The sequence below is a fragment of the Monodelphis domestica genome, chromosome 4, assembly GCF_027887165.1.
Source record: "Monodelphis domestica isolate mMonDom1 chromosome 4, mMonDom1.pri, whole genome shotgun sequence".
Taxonomy (NCBI): Eukaryota; Metazoa; Chordata; class Mammalia; order Didelphimorphia; family Didelphidae; genus Monodelphis; species Monodelphis domestica.
Genome location: NC_077230.1, coordinates 224,756,460 through 224,779,625, shown reverse-complemented (window position 1 = coordinate 224,779,625; position 23,166 = coordinate 224,756,460). Strand labels below are relative to the sequence as shown.

The following is a 23,166-nucleotide window of genomic DNA, read 5'->3' as shown; positions in this document are numbered from 1 at the left end:
GTTGTAAAGGCTAGGCAATGGGGGTGAAGTGACTTGTCCAGGGTCACAGAGCTAGGAGGCATCTGAGGTCCAATTTGAACCTAGAACTTCCCATTTCTAGGCCTGACTCTTTATCCACTGAGCCATCTGGTTGCCCCCTTTCTTTGGATTTTAAAAGAAGCCAGAGAGATCAGTAGAAAGAGCAGAAGAGTTAGTATTCTAGGCATGGGGGACAGCCAGGGAAAATGGCAGAAGATGACTCAGGTAACAACTTCTCTACAGAGCCACAGCATTTATCCAGACACCAGGCAAGTCAAACTGGTCTTCTGCAAGGCAACCTAGAGGAAAGAGGAAAAGGAATAAGCATTTATAAAGAATCTACTATGTTCCAGGCACTGAGCTAAATTTAGTTTTATATATATCATTTCATTTGAGCAGGTGAGGGAAGACCAGGAGAAGCAGAGCTGCTGAGGTCCTGTAGGCTGTGGCAGTGACCAAAAACTAGAGTCTAGGCAAGCTTTAGCTGGAATTTCTGACCTTTGTGGAGCAGAGGGCATCCTTAAAGGGACAGGGAGAGCTTTTCTTCCCCAGTGGCTGGCTGCCAATTCAGATGCCAGGACTGTGAAGAGGCTATTGTTCTGGCAAAGGGAGACCGCCCAGTCTTTTCTCTTTCCCCTTTTGCCAACCGCGTGTCCCCCTGTGATGTGCAGCATGTCAAACACGGCAGGGCGGTGAGCGCTCCCCAGTCAGTCTCCCCACTTCTCTCCTCCCCCAGGGTGCCTTAAGGCAGACTTGAAGAATTGAAGAAACCCACTCATTTCTACTAGCCTGCCCTTTCCTATGTAGATAACTGCATCAGTAAAATAAAAACAAAACAAAACTTAGGCAGGGCCTTATGACTAGTCTAGGACAAATTATAATTCTTTCTCTATCAGGGATCCTTTAGCTTTTTTGTGACACCTTTTGGAAATCTGGTGAAGCCTATGGAATCCTTTTCTGGATAATATTTTAACTGCATAAAATGAAACATAGATTTGCAAAGAAAACCATTATATTGACATAGATTATCAAAATATTAAAAAACAAAAACAAGTTTACAGATCCCAGTTAAGAACCTTTGCTCTAGATTGATGGGAGAATGGTAATATTAAAAATGAGTTTAAGGAATGGCAGGAACTCTTGGGTAATACTAGCCCTGGAATACAATTACATAGCCACTAGTGTCTTCTCGGGAGCCCTTTCCAGTCAGGTTTCAGTTTAGGGCCAAAGTGTCCATCTGTAGCAATGTATCCCATAATGGAGAGAGAACTGGACATGGAGATAAGAAAAATAGGCCAAATTCTGACTCTGAGACTGTGAGTAAGTCACTCAATCTCCCCAAGTTTCAGTTTAGCTATAGAAAGGAGACATTTATACTTGTATTACCTAGGACTGTTGAAGAAATTGTATCTTAAAGCCCTATATAAATATTAACTATTATTTTTATTTATTGAAAAGTTCTTCTCTGTTACTTGCTATGTGCCCATGGATCAGCCATTTGGTCTTTTTATGCCTGAGCTTCCCCATGTGGGGAGGGAAGAAAAAAATCCCTGCCTTGTCCTCACTTAGGGAGGTGTGGTGACATAGTACATAGACTTGACTGTTTTAGGAGGGTTCAGGAACCACATCTGTCAAACTATCTGACCTCTTCAGAGAGAACTGTAGGAAGAAAAAACAAGCTACAGTCTAGAAATAACTAGACATAAATATAAGGTATCATAATTACTATCCACACCCAGCTCCCTCCCCTGGGTTAGATTTAACTCTCTCTTGTACAAGATTTTCTTGACCTCATGGAAAGGAAAGAGCGAATCTTAGACTTTTTTGTACAACCTAGAATGCACTGTATATTCAGCATTAGCCTTATTATTCTGACATAAGGAACATGATGGCCAGCTCTGTAGATTCTACTAAAACTTTTTGGTTTTATACACTTAGAATTTCTCAGAAAATTGTCCTGTTCCATTGAATTTTCCCTCGTTTGGGCTCCAGCTTGAGGCTTCTCTCTTTCATTTTCTCCAAGAAGCACTTTGGCTCTTGAGCTGTCCAGTTTTTGTTGTTGTTGTTGTCATCGTTGTCGTCGTCGTCGATTGTTTGTGTTTTTTATGGGACCAGGCGAGAGGTGGAGGGTTTCCTCCTTCACTGAAAGTGAACCAGGTTTATGTGGAGTGTGTGATTCCATTCAGCTTGCTAGAGCCAACTGCCACCTGAAGAAGCTGCCAAGGTGAGAGTAGACATTTGGTAATGGCCGCACGAATCTCAGAAAGGCTCCTGCTTTGTAGCTGTTGGTAACTGGAATCGAGTAAGTTAGTAGCTAGGCATTTGGGGGGTGGGGGGGGAAGCTGTCACTCCAGAGCAATTCACTGGGACCATTCCTGCTTTGTTTACAAATGTCAACATACAGTGAATGCTAGTGGTGGGGGAGGAGTTCTTTCTCAGCCTACACTTGAGGCCCACTTGAACATATTTGTATTAATAGGGATTTTCAGGAAGGCCTTGCACGGTCGTTCTAGTCATTGGGATGAAGACCTTTGACATTTCAGGCCTCCTCTGGGGCCTTCTGGTGATCATCAGAAGCCAGATTTTCAGTGTAAGTCTAGATATCTTCAATTCAAGAGATCCTGCTGGTGGTTATCCACCCCACTAGCTTGGGGATCAAGGAGTTTATCTAACTAGCCCCCAAATCAAGAAAATGGATGACTCAATGGCCATTTCAGATGATCATTGATTTAGAGTGAGAAAGGACTTACAAGATCATCCAGTCTAACCTTGTTTTATAAATGACACAATTGGGACTCAGACAAATTAAGTGACTCACCAACTATTTCAGAGGTAGTAAATAACTGAGGCTCTCACATTCTGAATTTGGCCTTCTTTCTCCAATACCCTATTTGCTTGGCTTCTTGTCATTTGGGAATCCTACCTGGGAGAGAAAGTTGCCCCAAGTGACTCTTAAAGTCTCTTGATATTCTTAAAGCACAAATCTGACAGTCACTTCTCAAGAAATCTCAATTGCTTCTCTCTCTCTGTGTCTCTGTCTCTCTCTGTTTCTGTCTTTCTCTCTGTGTCTGTCTCTCTCTGAGAAAAAAATCCAAACTGTTTGGTATTTGAAACCCTTCTTAATCTGCCTGTAGCCTACCTTCTGGCTGATTACACATTATTTCACCTCCTTCATATTAAATATGCCCAGTTTTCTTGCTGGTATTTTGTATGATGTCTCACCCAGTACTTTGCCATTCTGGTTGTCTCCTTCTAATTTGCCCAGGGCTCTCTGAAAATGTGGCTTCTCTTTGTACAGGGACTCTTGATGTGAGTGCTAACCAGTGTAGCGAAGTGGGGGGACTACACCCAGGAGTTGGGCCTCATTCATTTTGAGCTTGAGTTTATATGGAGCCCCTGGCCTTTGGCTAAGTGGACTACATCTCCCTTAAAACTCATTTTTTTCCATCCCTTTCCCCAAGAACAACAACCACAAAAGACAATAGGATATGAACTTTAGACAATCTTTCCCATAAATAAGAGGGTTGGAGACCTTTCTATCGGTGTGGTTTGAAGTTCTTACATCATCCTGTATCCCAAAGATCTGGGATTATTATTATCCCTATTTTACAGTTGAGGAAGCTGAGGCAGACAAGTTAAATGAGATGCCTAGGGACATAGAAATACTAAGCATCTGAGGCTGGATTTGGATTAAGGATTTTCTGATTCAAAACTCAGTGAACTAGCCAGTGCACCACCACTACCTAGCTGCCCAAGTGAGTAGCAATAATAATAGCTACCATTTATTACTGTATGCCAGGTACTATGGTAAATGCTTTATAATTATTATCTCATTTGATCCTCATAGAATAACCTGGGAGTTAGGGGCTATTATTATCCCCATTTTGTAGGTAAGGAGACTGAGGCAAACAGAGGTTATATGACTTGCTTGAGGTTAATAGCTAGAATCCATTGTATCCATGCTTCAATTAAAGATCAGATTCTTTCTGATGGGAATCAGGCTTTGTGACGTGGGAGGGTGAAGTAGATATCTGATTGTTCTGAGGCATCATAGGAATAGAGTTAAAAATGTATTTCCAACAGAGCCCTGAGATCTCTGACTGACCATCCAGCTACTGCTTTTCCTAATCTAATCTCTTTTGTTCTGTTCTATTCTCTACCTCTCTTTCCTAGCCCAATCCCACCAGACAGGCTTATAAGAATCAAGTAGATCTGAGTCCATGACAAGCCCATTTTTTTAGCACATCCTGATAATACAGCATAGGATGGTTGGTTGCATTTCTCCTTTGATGAGGCAGGAAATACAGAAACGGAAAGTAGAAGATAGAGACAGTTGGAGGCTAAGTTCTTTGCTTTTCCAGATTAATTTGCTTTTGTCAGAGGATGCAAGCTAGAAGGATAGTAGGTCTTGGAAGGAGGCATAGGACTTTGATAACTGACATTGGTGGGTTTTGATCAAATGACTCCTTGTCTGCCCTGATTTCCTTCATTCTTCATAGAGCTCATCTTTTCTGGTCTACAATGCTAGTGAAAGGTGCAATGGGAACATGTGAAAAAGCAGAAGGCCTTTAGAGGTCAAGAGACTTGTCCAAGATAATTAGTGACAGAGTTGGAAAGCAAATTTGACTCTTCTTGAATCAATCAGGATTATTTAGCAGTATACTCTTTTTCTGGGAGAAATGATTTTCTTAATGTTACACAGCTTGTTTGTGGATGAGACAGGGTAAGACCCAGGTCTCATAATTTCCAGTTCAGTGTTCATTTTATTAGTTTAGCTAAAAGTTTTGGATCTCTTGTTGAATTTCTGTAACTTTCTCTAACATTAATTTGAATTCTCATATTTCTGCCATGAAACATACATTAAATTCTCAATTCAAGTGGCTCCTCAAATTAAATATAGGATGATCTGAGAAAGCCAAATCTCTGACTTTTCAGAATGTATTATCATTGAGGACCTTCAAGCAGAAGCTGGTTGACCACTTGTTGATGATATTACATTCTAGTTCAGCTACAAGATGACTTCAAAGGTTTCTTTCTATTTTGAATTTCTGTGATAAAATGAATATGTAAAAGATAAATGAAAAACTGTATTACTAATTGAATAGTTCTTATATCATACATAAGCTTCTCCACGCTTAGGCAAGTTCAGAGAAGGCCAAGTAAATCTAGAGACTCAAATGAAAACAATTGCTGCTCCTAGATTCATAAAATGGCCAAACTGGAAAGGCATTAGCAATGAACAAATTGTGCTCCCCAGCAAGCAGCAGGGTGATGTCCAAATCTATAACTTCAACCTCATTTTGGAGGGATTCACACAGGGAAATCAACAAAAAAGGCAAAGAGGAAAAATCAAGCTCTTCAGAAAAAAAAAACTTGTAAAGAAACAAGAGACAGGAAACCAGCTCTAAAACACCAGATTCCTCCAAATAAAGTAGCAACAGAAATGATATGCTCCAGATTGCAAAAATGAGATATTTCTGTGTTTGAGATTTCAAAGGACAAATCTTGATTGATATGAGGCCAGTGAAATGAAACCTGGCAGAAGCAGTATTTCTTTTCACCCAGAAGAACCACTAAAGGATGAGTGATATCAATGATGTAAGAAAACTGCAGAGTTAAAGCTATATGAAACATGTTCTGATTTAGTTATTTTCATTAGTCTTTTTAATACTTGTCTTTCTTCCCCTCCTCTGTTTTAGCAGCAATTGTATATTTGGATTGCAAAACAAATTATAAGATGAATACTTTGGGTGGGGGGCAGCTAGATGGCTCAGTGGATAGAGAACTAGACCTAGAGATGGGAGGTCCTGAGTTCAAATGTGGTCTTAAATACTTCCTAGTTTTGTGTGACCCTGGGCAAGTTATTTAATCCCAGTTGCCTAGCCCTTACTGCTCTTCTGCCTTGGAACCAATACTTAGTCAATTCTAAAACAGAAGCTAAGGATTTAAGAAAAAAGATGAATTAAAAAAAAGTGCCTTCAAAGCATATTTTGAGTGTGTGTGTGTGTGTGTGTGTGTGTGTGTGTGTGTGTGTGTGTGTGTGTGTGTGGTTGGGGGAAGTTCTAGTTCAGCCTTTTCCATTTGCTGATACAAAAACAGAATGATGAAATTATTTCTCTGTTTTGCTGTGTAGTCAGAATCTTCAAAACTTATCTAGTTCAACCCTTCCCTCAACATAAATCCCATCTACAACATCCTTAACAAGTAGTCATTTTGCCTCTAACTTTGAGCCATTAGTGCTACTTCTTTCCAGTAGAACAACACAATAAATCTAATTTCTCATGTTTATCAATGCCAACCAGCATTTATTAAGTAGTGAGCAGTATTCTCTGCCAAGCTCTGTACTAAGCTCTGGGAATATAAATACAAGGTGAAAGAATGATAGCCCGTGCTGTCAAGGGAGGCATTCAAATGGAGGAAAAGACAACATATAAAAGGAACTTGAAAGGAAGTGGGAAGAAAGATGAACAAAACCAGAAAAATTCAGGAGTCCTAATCCCCTTTGATGGAAGTTCTGGGAGGAATAACTGATAGAGAAGAGTATATGAATTCCAAGGCTGGAATGAGATTTCAAGATAAAGTTAGAGCATGGTAGAAGAAGGAAATGCAACATGGAGAGGAATGAGACAGAGGGCAAGGGGTAGTGAGGTTTGGGTGCCCTCCTTATAGGAAGGCTCTAAATAAAAACCTTTTCAATGAAGATAGCTATCATTCTTCTGCACGTGTCTTTTAATATCCTTTTCTTCTTCTGGCTAAACAATTCCAGTTAACATGATTTTGAGTTCCTTCCTCTTCTTGGTTATCCTGAAATTACTTTGTGTTTATATATTTGCATGTATGTACATGTAAACTCCTTGATGGCTTGTTTAATTTCTAATACAGGGTCCAGAACTGAGTACACTTTTTAAAATGTAGTCTGACCAAGACAGAATAAAGTGTCTCTTCCCTACAACTTAACACCATACATCTGAAGAGAATGTTAGTAATGAAGAGTAAACTTAAAAGTGTTATGGTGGCACTTTTTCCCCAGATAGCCAATTGTTATATATTTAGTGGCATACTCTTTACAAAATGCTCAAGTCTTCTTTCTATCAAATGCTTTTGAACTAGACTTCCTCCATCTTGTACTTAACAAGTATATATTTGTTTCCTAAACTCAGGTGGAAGATTTTATATTCCTCTTTCATTTAATCTTTCTAAGAAAATCTGGCATGGGAGAGTTCTTAAATTTTCTCCACCATAGAAAATGCATTAGATTTTATGCAAAGAACTCACAGGCTCACATAAACAAACATAGGACAGATAGGTAGGAATAGGGACTGGACCCGTGATTTCTTATTTTGAAAATTTTATTTATTTTTTACAGGTATTTTTATTTCTCCTGCCTATTCCCTCCACCCAATCAATTAAAATAAAAAGGAAAAGGAAAACAATTGTAACAAATATAATCCAGCAAAATAATACCCAACATTGGCCATGCCCAAAATATGTCTCATTCCTCATTTTAAGTCCATCACCTCTATGATAGTGTCATTTTCATAGATGTTTCATGTTTCACCTTCAGTCCTCTAGTAATCTTGTAGTTTATCATTACATCAGAGTTCTAAAGCCTTTCAAAATTGTTTTTTAAATTAAATTAAAATTATTTTTAAAAAATCTAATAGTAGATTATCAGAGTAGGATTATCATTGTATAAATTATTTTCCTAATTCTGTTCATTGCATTGCTTCACTTCACACAGGTCTTTAATTTTTATCTGAAACTCTACATTTCTTAAGGAGTAATAATTTTCCTTTACCATATGCCATAATTTGTGTGGCCATTCCCTAATAATATGTTGATAGTCTCTTAATTTATTACAGGATCAAATAATTTAATGTATGTAAAACACATAGCAAATCTTTAAACACTATAAATATTAGCTATTAGCTATACATTTCCAGTTTTGCTTTCAAAGGCTTCAGTTATCTGTGGTCAAAACAAAGCAAAGGCCTAGAAGTTCACTCATGAAGTACCAAAAGTCCACTTTTGAAGGCCAAAATCCACCTGCAGGAGAGGTCTGCCCCTGTTTCTATTTTCTTTTTTTTTTAGTTTGTGTGTGTATTGGGTACAATGGAGGATGCTGAGGAAAACAGCCATGAGGCACATATGTATGGGGGTCAGCAGGTGCTCACTTACAGCTGCAGTTTCAGCCATGTGGGGCAGGTCTTGGGATGTCTCTGCACTGGATACGAGGGCCCTACTATATACTATGAAAAGAGGTACTAAAAATGTTTTGGAATAAGGATCCATTTCTTCTTTCTTTGATCTTCTTGGGAGTATATAAAATAGTGGTATTATTAGGCTAATGGCTATCCACAGTTTAGGGACTTTAGAGTCATAGTTCCAACTTGCTAGAACAGTTTACACCAACCAGTGTATTAGTGTATCTTTTTCTGTAGCCCTTGCAACCTCATTTGTGATTTTCCCCCTTTTGACATTCTTACTGTTATAATGTATTTGAGGAAGAACCTCAGAGTTACTTTAATTTTTCTGATTATCAGTGCTTTGAAGCATTTTTTTCATATGGTTAGTGACAGCTTAGATTTCTTCCTTTGAAAAATTCCTCTCCGTATACTTTGACTATCAGAGAATAGATCTTAAGTGTTATAAATTTGAAACCTATCTTAAATATCTTGGATAGAGGAATTTGCCATAAAGATTTTTTCCTCAGTTAACTTGGTTCTAAGTTTAAATGGCAACTTTATTTGTATCAAAAATTTTAAATCTTATATAATCAAATTGTATATTTGGTCTTTTGTGATCCTTTCTAACCCTTGTTTAGTCATGAACTTACCCTATCCATAGATCTGATCTGCTTTGCAAGCCTTCACCTGTTGGCTGACCTCCAGTTTCATATCTCCAACTGCTTATTTGTACGTCTTGAACTGGGTGTCCCATAGACGCATTAAACTCAAGACTTCGATGACTGAACTCATTATTATCCCCCCACACCCAAACCCCATGCTCTTCTAAACTTCCCTATACTCTTGAGTTTACCACCATCTTCCTGGCCACCCAGGCTTGAAACTTAGGTGGCATCCTCAACTCTTCACTCTCTCTCAATCTATTACTAAGACCTGTTGATTTTACCTTTGTAATATCTCTTGAATATGCTTCCTTCTCTCATCCTGCTATGCTTGGACTATTGCAACGAACCACCTCCCCCAAGTTTTTCCCCACTCCACTTGGCTGTCAGTGATCTGTCTAAAGTACAGGGCTCACCATGCCACCCACTACTCAATAAACTCCCATGGTTCCCTATTACTTCCAGGATAATTTTTTTTTTGGCACTTTCCACAGAGACATTCTCTCTTCTTTTATAGTTTTTTTTTTAACAATTAAATTTTATTTTATTTTCTAAAATTAGCCTTTTCCTTCCCCACTCCAAGAGAAAACAAGAAAAACAAAACTCCATTTACAAGTATGCAAAGTCAAACTGTAAAGATTAAAATTTAGGGGAGACTGAGGCAGGTAGAAATTAGTTTCTCTCTGCAAGGAGTATTATATTTTTATGAGGTTTATTAAAGATTAAGGATTAAAGAAAATACAGGATAAGAAAAACACATGCCTAGGCCAGAGGCCTAGGCAAGATAACCTCACATCATGAAAGAGACTCATCTGCTCCAAAAAGACCCCTCAGTAGGTGGAGAACTACTTTAAATAATCATTTGTGTTCTCACCCAGGCGAGAATTCAGTGTGATTACAAAGCATTCTGGGGAAGTAGAGCAAAGGATTCTGGGGATTGGAGTCCTGGATTCGAGTCTATTTTTACAAAGCCAAACAAAACTTCTTAATGTCCATGTCCAAATATCTATATTTATTATCTATAGATATATAAGTCAAGCTGTTCTCTGAGACCTTTCACCTCTCTGCCAAGAGATGAGCAGCATTTTTCACCAAGAATTGTGGTTAGTCATTGTATTGATTGGGATACTCATTGGATCTTAGTTTTTATAAATATGTGTGTCTGTTTTAATATATCTTATATACTATATATTTGAAACATGCATATATGTGTTTTAACATGTTTTATATACTTATATATTTATAAAACATGCTTTATACACATATATATAATATATAAGCTGATTTTATATACACACACATACACATATAATCAACCAAGATCTACTTTCTCTCCCTAAATCTCCCACCCTAAATCTGCTCACTGAGAACACAAGCAAGACAAAATCCATCTCTCATGTTTATATAGACAATCAAAACATTTCCATATTGGACTATCCTAAAAAATATTTGTCTCATTCTGAACTCTTAGTCTTTCACCTCTCTATTAGGAAGTGGGAAGTCAATTTTTCTTAGTCCTCTGGAATCCTGATTGGTCATTGTACTGATAAATGTTTAACACAATAGTATTTCATCACATTTATATGCCATAACTTATTTATACATTTGTCAATTTATGGACACCCCTCAGATTCTCCTTCTTTGCCCCCTCCAAAAAAGGCTATAAATATTTTTGCATAGCCTTAGAATTTGATTTGTTTAAGACTAATTCCTTCCTTAATCTACCCTGATAATTCCCCCTTGCTTTTCTCCCTTTTCCTTTATATTTCACTGTTCATTGAAAATGTTTTTTTTTTAAAAAACCCTTAACTTCTGTCTTGGAGTCAATACTGTGTATTAGCTCCAAGGCAGAAGAGTGGTAAGGGCTAGGCAATGGGGGTTAAGTGACTTGCCCAGGGTCACACTGGGAAGTGTGGGAGTGTCTGGGAAGTGTCTGAGGTCAGATTTGAACCTAAGACCTCCCATCTCTAGGCCTGACTCTCAATCCAGAGAGCCACCCAGCTGCCCCCCAAAATGTATTTCTTTACCCAGTTTTACCCAGTTCACATGAAGATGAAGATCAAATGTCAGCAGCTTCTCTTCCACCATAGCTCCTTGTTTGTATGAGTATACTGTCTTTGGGAAGTAATTTCTTTAATATTCCTTTCCCTTACCCCCAACCCATTCTTTCCTTCTTTTCCATTCTTTTCTTAAGATTATTAAGATATTCTAGAACTACTACCAATGTCTTCTGTAATTGGACTGTCTATGAACCTCTATGATCATAAGGACCTAAGAGTACATATATCTCCATATTTGAATGTAAGCAGTTTATACATGTTTAGTCTTTTATTATTGTTTATTCATATTTACCTTTTTATGTTTCTTTTCACTCTTGTATTTGAACTTTAATGTTTTTCTGGAGTTCTGATTTTTCATCAGGATTGCTTGGAAATCCTATGTTTCATAAAGGGTACATTTTTTTTTCTTCCTGTAGCTTTATATTCAGTTTTGCTGGGTTTGATTGAAAGCCCATTTTCTATCCCTTATGGAATATCACATTCCAAATTCTCCTCTCTCTTACAGTGGTAACTGCTAAGTCATGTGTGATTCTTACTGTGGCTGCTCAGTACAGGAATTTTTGCTTTTTACTTGCTTGTGGCATTTTTTTCTTCGACCTGGAAAGTTTGAATTTTGGCTACGATGTACCTGGGAATTTTCATTTTTTTTCCCCCTCAGGAATGGACCAATGGGTTCTATTTCTATTTGGCCCTTTGTTTCTAAGAGATGTGGATAGTACTCTTTTAATATGATGTCTAGCTTTTGGGGTTTTTTGTTTTGTTTTGTTTTGTTTTTTTGGTCATGGCATTCAGATAATCCAGTGATTTCTTAACATTCTTTTCTCCTTCATCTGTTTTCCAGGTTGGTTGTTTTTGCTACAAAATATCTTATATTTTCTCTTTTTTTTTTTCTTTCAGGCTTTTGACTTTGTTTCAGTATCTCTTGTTGCCTTGTGGAGTCATTGGTTTCTATTTAGTCCATTTGAATTTTTAGGAACCTTTCCAAGTTCTTCCATATCTCTCATTTGTTAAAAATAATTTCTTCCTCAAGTGCTTTCATTCCATGTATAAAAGTATTTTTAAACTTTTTATCTCTTCCAGTAATGCCTTTGAGTTTCTGCTCAGACTGTATTTTCCTCTGAGGCAGTGCTTATAGTTATGTTGGAGTTATTCTCTTCTTCTGGGTTTGTGTCTTGAGTGTCCTAGCCACACTAATTGCTCACTATAGTGGGATTCCTTTTTTCCTCCCATTTTTCCAGCCTATTTCCTCACTTTGATCTTAATGTTAGGGCTAGGCTCTGCAGCACTTACGGGGGAAGGTTTGGGCTAGTTCTGTTGCTGCTTTCTTGGGGGTATTAAGTGTTGAGTTATTCTAGGATATCAGGAACAGACTGGGGGACTTGCAAGCTTTCAAAAATCCCAATTTGGTATGATCCAGGGCAAAGTCCAATTGCTGCCTCCCTAGTCTGAATGAACTCCAAGGTTCTTGACCTGGGTTTAGGTCAGAGTAAAAGATGATGCCCCTATCAGTCAACTGGAAAGTTCTGTTAGCCCAGAGCAGCAGAACTGTAGTTTTCCCTTGGTCTGGGATTCCTGCTCTGGTCATTCTTCTGTAGACTGCACTAGGCCTTAGAAATGAACTTGCCATTGGCTCATTGTCCCATATTGGGCTTGATGGTCCCCCAGTAAGGATCTGGGGCTTTCTCTTGTCCTGGGTGCTGGAGTGCCTTGCATAGGGTGTGCTCTTGGCCTACCCCAGACCCTGGTGTCTACAGATCTCCCTGTCTGACTCCCTGTGCTGAGGTGAGCTGGAAAATCACTCAGCAAATCAACAAACACTTATTAAGCACATTCTATATGCCAGGCACTATATGACTCACTGTGCCTTTTTTTGGATTGCCCCATCAGTTGGGTGCATTTTTTAGGTCTGTTTGAAAGAGTTTTGTGGAAGCAAGCTTTCCATATTGCTTCCTGCCTCTCTGGCATCTTAGCTTCACCTCCTACAGGATCAAATAGATCTTTTGGCATTGAAGGACTTTCATAAACTGCTTCCCACTTTCCTTTTAGTATTTTTTACACGTTATGCCCCTTTATGCCCACCATAGTCCTCTCTTTCTCCTCCATACTCTAATCCAGTGGCACTAGCTTCTCTCTGTGCCATCTTTATTGTATTCCCCCCTCCCCTATGCCTGGAATTCTTACCCTACTCACCCACCTCTGTCTCTTGGTTTCCTTGTCTCCTTTCAGGCTCCAATTAAAATCCCACCTTCTACAAAAAGCCTTACCTGATAGCCATCAATCCTAGTGTCTTCTATTGATATTTTGATCATCTCTAGTTTATTCTGTGCATATCATGATGATATTTTGTGATTTGTATATTTTGAATGCTATTTCCCCCTATGACTGAGAGTAGGAACTGTCGTTTTCCTTTCTTTTTATCTCTAACACTTAGCGCAGAGCTTGGCACATAGTAGGTGCTTAGGAAATGTTTATTGACTAACATCAATAAAAACATTAAACAGAACACAGTTTTCTAGCCCTTTGCTAAAGACCGTTTTCCATGTTGACAATAATCCATTAATTAACATTCTTGGAGTAAAGTAGTCCCAAACTAGGGAGCAGCTAGGTTTTTAAGAATTTCATGGGTAAATTGCTGAAATTCAGTTAAACTATAATTGTGGGGTTCTCCTGGGATGCCGATCTAGTGGATATGCATAGGTTTAGGACCTGTCCACCAGACTGACATATTAGGTAAAATTTTTTACCCATGATATATGTCTATATTTGCGCAAGGTGTTTGACAGTAACTATTTAAAAAAAAAAGGAAATGAAGTTGTTGATCTATCATGCCTGACTCTCCATGATCCCATTCGGGACAAAGATACTGGAATGCTTTGCCATTTCCTTTTCCTATCTCATTTGATAGATGAGGAAATGGGAGCAAACAGGGTTAAATGACTTGCCCAGGTTCACCTAGCTAGTAAGTCTCTGAAGTCACATTTGAACTCAGGAAGATGAGCCTTCCTGACTCCAGGCCCAGAATTCTATCGTTGCCCAGGAAATGCAGTTGGGTGGCCAGAATTTAGTCCTTACATGATTTGCCCAAGATTACAGATAATTAATTAGTGACAGGACAGCAAAACTGGTCTGCAGAGTTTTCAAGTGGTCAAACCAATCCTAATCCCTCCCCTCCTTGGGGACCGTTATGTCCAGAGGGGAGTTTGCCCTTCTCTGATTTTAGCTAGGGTAGTGTGACAGCCCTTGCTCAGACAGGATGATTGAGAATTACCCTCTCTTGTCTTTTTTTGCACTGGACTTGAAATATATTCATGCCCCGAGGCCATGGAGACCCTAGGTGGGCACTCCATGGTCCCTATGCCCTGTCTGGCCTCTCTGAGAGGAGTGGACAAAGTTAGGTCCTCCTCTCATCTCTGAGACTTGACCTGAGAGCTTGGTTCCAGGTGGGTACCATTGACCAGTCCTTGGCTAATTCTCCTTTCTGCCTGCAGTCTTGAGGCCTGCCAGAGGCACTTTCCTGGTATGAGCTCTTCTGACTTGTTGGACAAGAATGTTCCTTCTTTTCTCATGGGGGTGGGGGACAGGGAAGGAAAGGTGTCTCTGAGGGGATGATCAAGGGTTCCAGGCCTCAGGAGGGATGAGGAAGAGCCTTAGTTCTTCTCTCTGTAAGAACAGTGAGCCAACTTTGTAACTGGGGCACCCAGCAAGCAGGCTTCCCTGCTTTAAGACCATAATCCAGGATTAGGAAGAGGTCAGCTACCTTTGCAAAGAGACAGCTTGGAGGGGAGCTCATTAGCTCTTAATGTCATGAGGTGGGCAAGGGGGTGGGGACCACAGAATGACCATCTGCCCTAGATTCCCCAGGACACTGCCCTGCCCGGGAATTCCTGGCCAGAACTGTATTACTGAGCCCCCTCTTCTGGTATTTATCTGTATTTCCAGGTCTTTGCTGTCCAGTAGTGTTATTGATTATAACCATTTGGTTTTATCTAAGAAGCAGTTTAGACTAGTGTCTAGAGCTGGCCTCGCAGCTAGGAGGGTCTGGGTTTAAGACTTGCCTTTGACACATGCTGTGTGACCCTTAACTTTTCAGTCAGCACTTTAGACAACTTACTACATTTATAAATTGAAGAGAAAGTCCTTCAGTGGTAGAGTTTCTGTACCTGAGGCTTCCTTTATTAATAAAATCCCAGACCCAATTCTAGTCCCTAGCTACTATTTGTCTAACACTTAACATTTTTTCAGAGTACTTTCATATGCTTAATTTCAGATAAGCTTGTGAGGTAGGTGGGCCAGGCATTGTTCATTTGACAGATGTGGAGACTGAGGCCCGGAAAAGTGTCCTTTATATACCTTGTCCAGAGTTACAAAGCTGTTTAAAGACAGGACTACGTCCCAAACTCAAGAGCCCAGACTTTCTCGACAGAGGACCTTCGCTCTCTTGGTCTCTTCTGGCTACTAAGGCAGGAAGATTCCTTTTTTGATGTAGGGATAGGGGAGAGGAATAAAGGGGACGAAGTAAAGGAGATGATCAGATGACCCAAGCCTTAAGAAGGAAAGAAGCAAATTGATTCTCGTAGTCTCTCATTTCTAATACTTCTGTATTATCAGGTAAGAGTGTACATTAAAGTATTTTCAGCTAACACTCCTGAAATTCTTGCCCATGTTTTAAATCTCTTCAGTTCCATTCTGCCTTTAGCTACTCACCATCCTGGCCACTTTCTTGGTATTTTACTAATTTAGGTCTGTCTTTCCAGGGTTGTTATGAGGATTTTAAAAATGAGATAATATCTGTCAAGTACTTTGCAAACCTTACAGTGCTATATAAATTCTGGCAGCTATTTATTATTATTATTATTGATTATTTCTATTAAGTAAAACTGTCTCTTTGCAACTTTAATCCATTGTTCCTACTTCTGCCCTCTAGCGTCAAGAAAAACAAATCTTATACATCTTCCATGTTATGTATCTTCAAATACTTGAAGGTTGCTAAGCATGTACCTTTGAATTATTCTCTTTTCCAGGCTGAACTTTCCCATTTTCCTCAATTCATCCTGATAAAATTATTTATTCTCATCATTTTGGTTGTGTACCAGTTTGTAGATGGTCTTTCTAAAAATATAGTTTCCAATATTGAACACAATCCTATAGCAGAGTATGACAAGACTGTGTCTCCTATTTTAGTCTAGGTTTGTATCAGCTTTTTTGGCTGCTATGTCAATATTAATTTTGTAATTCACTATAAATCTCAGCTCTTTTTCACATGAACTGCTACTGTTCGTCTATACCACTCCCCAATTTGTGTTTGTGAAATTGTTATTTTGGAACTCAGACATAAGATGTTACTTTCACCTTGGCCAGGTTTCATCATTTTAGATCCATCCCATTATTTTAGCTTGTTGTGATCTTTCTGGATCCTTATTCCATCATCCAGAATTATAGAAACACAAAATTTCTGAGAAGCCATTAGAAGGATTAGAGTTGGGGTTAGAAATAGAAACATAAATGGAATTAGAAGTGGAATTAGAAACACAAATGAAAATGGAAATGAAATTAGAAGCAGAATTACCTCAAATACTTCCTCCCCTTTTCCCTCCCTCTCTTAAAACACACATGACCATACCTTATAAGTGCTCATGCAGCTTTTGCTTTAAGCCCTTGAGTAAGGGAGAGCACATTGCTTTCCAAGGCAACCTATTCCACTTTTGTATAGATCTAATTTTTAGGCTCTTTTCCCTTACATCAGGCTTAAACTTAGTATTTTTATATCTTCTTCTAATTGCTCTTAGTTCTGTTCTTGGGATCAGGCAGAATATGCTTAATCGCTCTTCTACATGATGGTCTTTAAATATATTAGCTTTATTCCATCTGCAAATATGCTTAGCTTATCATCTATCTTTTCATCCAAGTCATTGATAAAGAAGTTAAGTAGAACTGGACGAAGGATAAAACCTTAGAGGCACCCCACTAAAGACTTCATTCTCGGATAAGATTGATAAAGATTATCACTGCTCGTTGGTTCCAGTTATTCAGACAGTTCCAAATTCACTGAACTATACTTTCACTTAAGGTGCATTTTTTATGATACCTACAAGGATATCATGAAAAAAAATTAGCCAATATTGTACTCTGTTAAAATCCATATGTACTTTTTATATTGCATTCTTCTGTTTATGGAATCACAAATTTAGAATTGGAAAACACTTTAAGAGGTGATTTAGTTTAGCCCCTACTTTTCACTTGAGATCCATCAAAATTAAAAAACTGCTCAAGCTCACATAGGTGATAGGTGCTATTTATTGAATTGGAATTCTAACTCATGCCATCAGACTCCAAATGCAGCATTCTTCAAACCGTATCTCCTTGCTTTTCTCAATAGTGATCCTGCACAAAAAAAGGATATGAGATGAGTTCAACATGACTTGTCCTTGATGGACCCAGGTTGGCTGTTCATAATTGCCAATATCTTTTTTGAAATGTTTACAAACTTTGTCTTTGCTGATATAGTTTAGAATTTTCCTAAGAATTGTAATTTAGTTCACTAGCTTATTTTTGTGGAATTTATTCTATTCTCTTTTCTGAAAGCAAGGTGGGACAATATTTGTCTGTGTCCAATAATAGACCTTGTCTCCTCTTCTCCACAGTTTTTCATTTATCATTGACTACTTAAGAATTGTATTTGTTAGATCCTTCAGTACCCTGAGACCTAATTAATCAAGACCTAGGGATTGGAACTTGTTGAGGATAGACAGATTCTCCTCTTATCTTTTCACTTCTCGTAAGTTTTAATTTCCTGTAAATCATATTTGATCTGTACTTCCCAGGCTAAAGATTCCTCTTGGTAGAGAAAATAGAAACAAAACAATTTGGAGTGGTTCTGTCATTGTTAATCTATCCACACTGAGCATCAGTCTTGTTTCTTTCCTCTTCTTTCATCTGCCTCTCTTGTCTCTAACTGCTTTAAAAAAGGCCCATTTTATCAGCCTTACCATGTAGCATAAATATTCTGCCTCTCTGATGGTCTTACAGAACCATTGGAAAGCTTATATTCATCCTTCCTGACCTACCTGCCCACTTTCTGAATGTCTTTTTTATTTAAACCATTAATTTCTGTCTTAGAATTAATACTGTGTATTGGTTCCAAGACAGAAGAATGGTAAGGGTTAGGCATTGGGGGTTAAGTGGCCTTTCCAGGGTCAAACAGCTAGGAAGTATCTGAGGCTGAACCCTGAACCTCTAGGCCTGCCTCTCTATCCACTGAGCCTCCTAACTGCCCTATTTCTGTGTTATATCTTTGCAAAATGTGTTAGTTAATTCCTTCTGTAGCCTCATTTTCCTCTTTAGACAATTCTCCTTTTTCTTTTTCATAATATTTTGTTTTATCAAAATTGTGTTTTTGAGAACATTTCATTTATCTTGAGACAACTTCTCTGGTAGAATTTTTGGCTATAGGATCCTATCTATACTTTCTTTCACTCCTTAAAATCTTCTATTCCCAAATATCAAAAAGGAAGGAAGGAAGGAAGGAAGGAAGGAAGGAAGGAAGGAAGGAAGGAAGGAAGGAAGGAAGGAAGGAAGGAAGGAAGGAAGGAAGGAAGGAAGGAAGGAAGGAAGGAAGGAAGGAAGGAAGGGAGAGAGAGAGGGAGGAAGGGAGGGAGAGAGGGAGGAAGGGAGGAGGGAGAGAGGGAGGAAGGAAGGAAGGAAGGAAGGAAGGAAGGAAGGAAGGAAGGAAGGAAGGAAGGAAGGAAGGAAGGGAGAGAGAGAGGGAGAGAGAGAGGGAGGAAGGGAGGGAGAGAGGGAGGAAGGGAGGAGGGAGAGAGGGAGGGAGGGAGAGAGGAAGGAAGGAAGGAAGGAAGGAAGGAAGGAAGGAAGGAAGGAAGGAGGGAGGGAGGGAGTAGGGAGGGAGGGGAAAGGAAGGAAGGAAGGAAGGAAGGAAGGAAGGAAGGAAGGAAGGAAGGAAGTAGGGAGCGAGGGAGGGAGGGAGGAAGGAAGTAATCAATGAGGATCAGCATTTTTTAAAAAAAACCCTTTACCTTCTGTCTTAGAATTGATTCTAAATATTAGTTCTAAGGCAGACAAGTGGTGAGGGGTAGAATTTGGGGTTAAATGACTTGGCCAGGGTCACACAGCTAGGACATGTCTGAGGCTGGATTTGAATCTAGGTCTTCCTGACTAGGACTTCCTGACTAGGACTTCCTGACCTGTTTCTCTATCCATTAAACCGCCTTTCTTCCCACCAAATAATATTCTAAACCTACTTTTTACATGTCATAAATATCTTTCTTTTTTGACATCTCTCATCTTCCTCAAAAACAACTATTTTTATTTGTTTTTTTTTTTAAGCCTTACCTTCTCTCTTAGAATCAATAATAAGTATTGGTTCCAACACAGAAGAGTGGGAAGGGTTAGGCAATCGGGGTGAAGTGACTTGCTCAGGGTCCATTAGCTAGGAAGTATCTGAGGTCAGATTTCAACCCAGGACCTCTCATCTTGAGGCCTGGCTCTCAATCCACTGAACCACCCAGCTGCCCCTTAAAAAACAATTTTTTTTTAAAAAACCCACACAGAAACTAAGGTTTTTTATTTTCTTGCACAGAACTTTACAGTTGCCATAATAACACAGCCAAGCATTTGATTCCTCAAATGATGTCTTTGTAGACAAGATGGGCAACCATAGGTTGGATAGTGGCCCAGGATTACACATTCACATCTGCTTGTAACTCTTCTCATAGGGTATTAATACATAGAATATCAATCAATGAATCTGTGTCAGACCATGAGGATATCTTTAGTAGGATGCTCCAGGTTGATACTCCACCCTACTCTGCTCAACATTATGAATGACTTAGAAAAGAACAGCTCCCTGGGCTCCTAGGACCAAGATTTAGGACTGAAAGTTAGTTCCTAAGTTATCTTATAAATTCCTTCCATATTATAAATAAGGAAACTGAGACCCACAAATGTTAAATGAATTGCCAGAGGCATATACATAGTGGCTGAAATTAATTGAGCCTGACTCTTCTGTCATATAAATCAAATACTCTTTCCACTACCCCACCTCAAAGATGGCACAAAAGTTGAATGAGTTATCTCCCACACTGAATGACAGTACCAAAATTGTTAGGCTAAAAGAACATGAAATCTTTTGGAGATAAATGTGAAGTCCTGCTTGCAGTTTTAATGCAATTATATAAGTAGAGGTGGGAGAGACCTAGTTTGACTGCAATTTGGTGAAAAAATAAATCCAACAGAATGATGCTGATGCTAAAAAAGTGATTATTTTCTACTGCATTAAGATGTGCAATGGTCTTTCTTCCTCCTCCAGGGGAAAACAAGAGGAGCATGTCTATCATTATCATGAAATTGTTTGTTCATTCCCAGGATTTTCACACCCTTGAGAAGATGGGATTAGAAGACCATCATCCATATCTAGGTCCATGTGGCAGCTCTGAAAGACATTGCTTCAGGGTACTAGGCCTAGCTTCTTTGGGGCTCCTTCTGTAAGGGTGAAAAGTTATCCTGGGGCAATGGGTAGAACCATTATCCACTTCATGCTAGGAAGTGAAGGTGATAATGCTCTGCCCTGAGCTAGAAAAGAAAAGGCTTAGGCCCTAAAGTGGTCAAGAATAAGAATTGGAGGGGGGGGGCAGCTGGGTGGCAGCTGGGTGGCTCAGTGGATTGAGAGTCAGACCTAGAGATGGGAGATCATGGGTTCAAATCTGACCTCAGACATTTTCTAGCTGTGTGACCATGGGCAAGTCACTTGACCCCCATTGCCTAGCCCTTACCACTCTTCTGCCTTGGAGCCAATTCACAGTATTGACTCCAAAATGGAAGGTAAGGGTTTAAAAAAAAAAAGAATGGGTATGGTAGGAGGTGGGTACATTATAACTGACATTTTATAAACATGAGCCCTCCTTTGGCAATAAGGACTCCTCTAAAAACTCCTAATGCCCTAGTAATTTCTCTCTCTTCAAGCTACTACAACTCCCTCCCCTTTTTTCCTTAAATGCTCTCTCTCTCTCTCTCTGTCTCTCTCCATCTCTCTGTCTGTCTGTCTGTCTGTCTGTCTCTCTCTTCCTTTCTCCTCTCTTCCTCTCCCTTCTTTCACCCCCTCTTGACATTCCCTCTCCCCCCATCTCTCTTTATCTCACACACATCACAAGAGATGGCACACCAGGAAAGATAGTCCCTCTATGCTCTGTGCTATTAATTTCCTAGAAGAACCTAGGTGGCACAATAGATAAAACAGTATAGACTTGGAGTCAGGAAGCTGAGTTCAAATTTTGCCTTGACAACTTACTAACTGTAAACCCTGGGCAAATATTTAACCTGTGATTGCCTCAATTTTTAAAATGAGAATCATAACAATACCCATATCCAATGATTGCTCTGATGATGAAATGAGATATTTGTGAAGTGCTTTGTAAATCTTGAAGCACTAAAAATGCTATTGTGGTTTTTGTTGTTATTGTTTTTACCTAATGTTTTGTTCAGTTCTCAATATCATGTTTTCACAGATGGTAGCAAACCAAGAATTGTCCAGAAAAAATTAAAATCATGATGGAAACTATGTCGTATGGGTAGTTGGTGAGAGAACTTGGGAGGCTTAACTCAGAGAAGATGACATTTGGGATTGTGTTAATTGTTTGCTAATATTTAATGGGGTGACAAGTAAAAGGAAGGATCAGATAGATTGTGAACTTTAAAACAGAATTTTATGTTTTATATTGGAGTCATTGGGGTTGACCAAAAAAGCAGATGACATGGTCAGACCTGCACTTTAGGAAGTCACTTGAGGTCAGAGAGACCAACCAGAAGGCTGTTACAATAGTCCAGGAAGGGCATTTGGTTTGGAAAGTTAGAAGTGATAGTGGCTGGAGCAAAGGGGAGATGATTCCCACATACCCTTTCCAGGAGCACTCAAAGCACTGATTTAAATATGATTCCCTAACTACATGAGACGTATCCAAAGCTCAACTGAGGCTTGTGTGAAACTGTCCAAGTAAGGCAGTCAACTTGGCTCAGTGCTATGCTTTTTAAAAAAAAAATTGAATCAAAGCAGAGCATCAAGGTAATTTACCTTGTTAGTTAGTGAATTCCATGTCACTGGAAGTATCCAAGTAGAGCTTCTTTTTCTGTGTATCTGATATTCTCATAGTATAGCTGATGTGGTATGTTTTTTTTTTAATTCTCTGTACTTGTAATTCACCTTCTTTACTAAAGGAATATTGGCCTAGAAATACACTAGTTTTCATCCAGTTTGACATCTTATACAGCAATAGCTAATTGGAGTCAATTGGACCCTTTGTGATGAGCTCAGCATCCAGCTTCCAGCTTTAATTACCCGGCATCACTTCCCCTTACCTGACAGATGCAGTATTCATGAAAGGTCTTAAGTTACAGCTGTGTCAGAGGCCACTGAGAAGCCAGCTCTGACAGATTAGAATGGCTCCCTGGGTCAGTGTCTGGCACTGGAAATCTTGAAATGCTACTTGGTGCATCCCACCAAGAATAACAAGTTACTTCCTAACCAGTAAGAGCCCCAAGTTCGAACCCATCTACTCTGAAGCTTCAGTCTTAACTCCAGTCAAACTTGTTAGTAGTTTTGAGTTTAGAACTTATTTTCCCTATGTGCAACCTTCCCAACTTCAATCCCTCTCTTTCTGTTTTGTTTTGGTTTGTTTTTTTTTGCATGCCATTTATTATATTCTATTATCCTCACTGGAAACTATATTAAAAAAATGCTGGATTTTAGTGAGAGGCAAAGATTTGCACAGTAGCTCATAAGGTAAGCTGTGATTTTTCCTTAAGGTCCCATAGTATAATACTTTTCCCCTGATCGTGATCAATATGTATTCTTCATTTCTGCATATGGCAGAAGATACTTCAAATGCTACTTATTTTGAAATCTTTCTCAAATCCCAAAGATCTTGCTTTTCTCTGAAACCCTATTTTATGTTTTTATTTTTCATTTCTGTTTATTACATTCTAATTTACCTTGTAGTTATTTGCACCATGGTTTCCTCAGTAGATGGATTTACTCTAGGCTTGTTGTGTTCTGAGAAAGAATTTTAAATGGACATTTATTCTTCTTTTATTGATTCTATCTCAGTCTCGTTGTTGGCCATTACAAACCTTCTCTTTTCTCTTCAGTCCTCCAGAGATGGTGCATTGGAGTCCCCCATATCTGCTCACCCATCTCACTCCCTTATCCTACTCTCCCCTTCTCCCTTTCTCTTT

General features: G+C 39.0%; 1 protein-coding gene across 12 annotated transcripts in view; it reads left to right on the top strand.

Annotated features, from left to right (window-relative positions):
• GRAMD1B (GRAM domain containing 1B) overlaps positions 1-23,166 on the top strand; it is a 352,537-nt gene that overhangs the window by 233,141 nt on the left and 96,230 nt on the right. The window contains exon 1 of one of the 12 annotated variants that reach the window (XM_056794198.1): positions 1,914-2,320. The exons of the other annotated variants lie outside the window; for them this stretch is intronic. The gene's annotated coding sequence lies outside the window, so the exon portion shown is untranslated. Of the gene's footprint in view, positions 1-1,913; positions 2,321-23,166 lie in introns of those variants that run through there. 12 annotated transcript variants of the gene reach the window in all.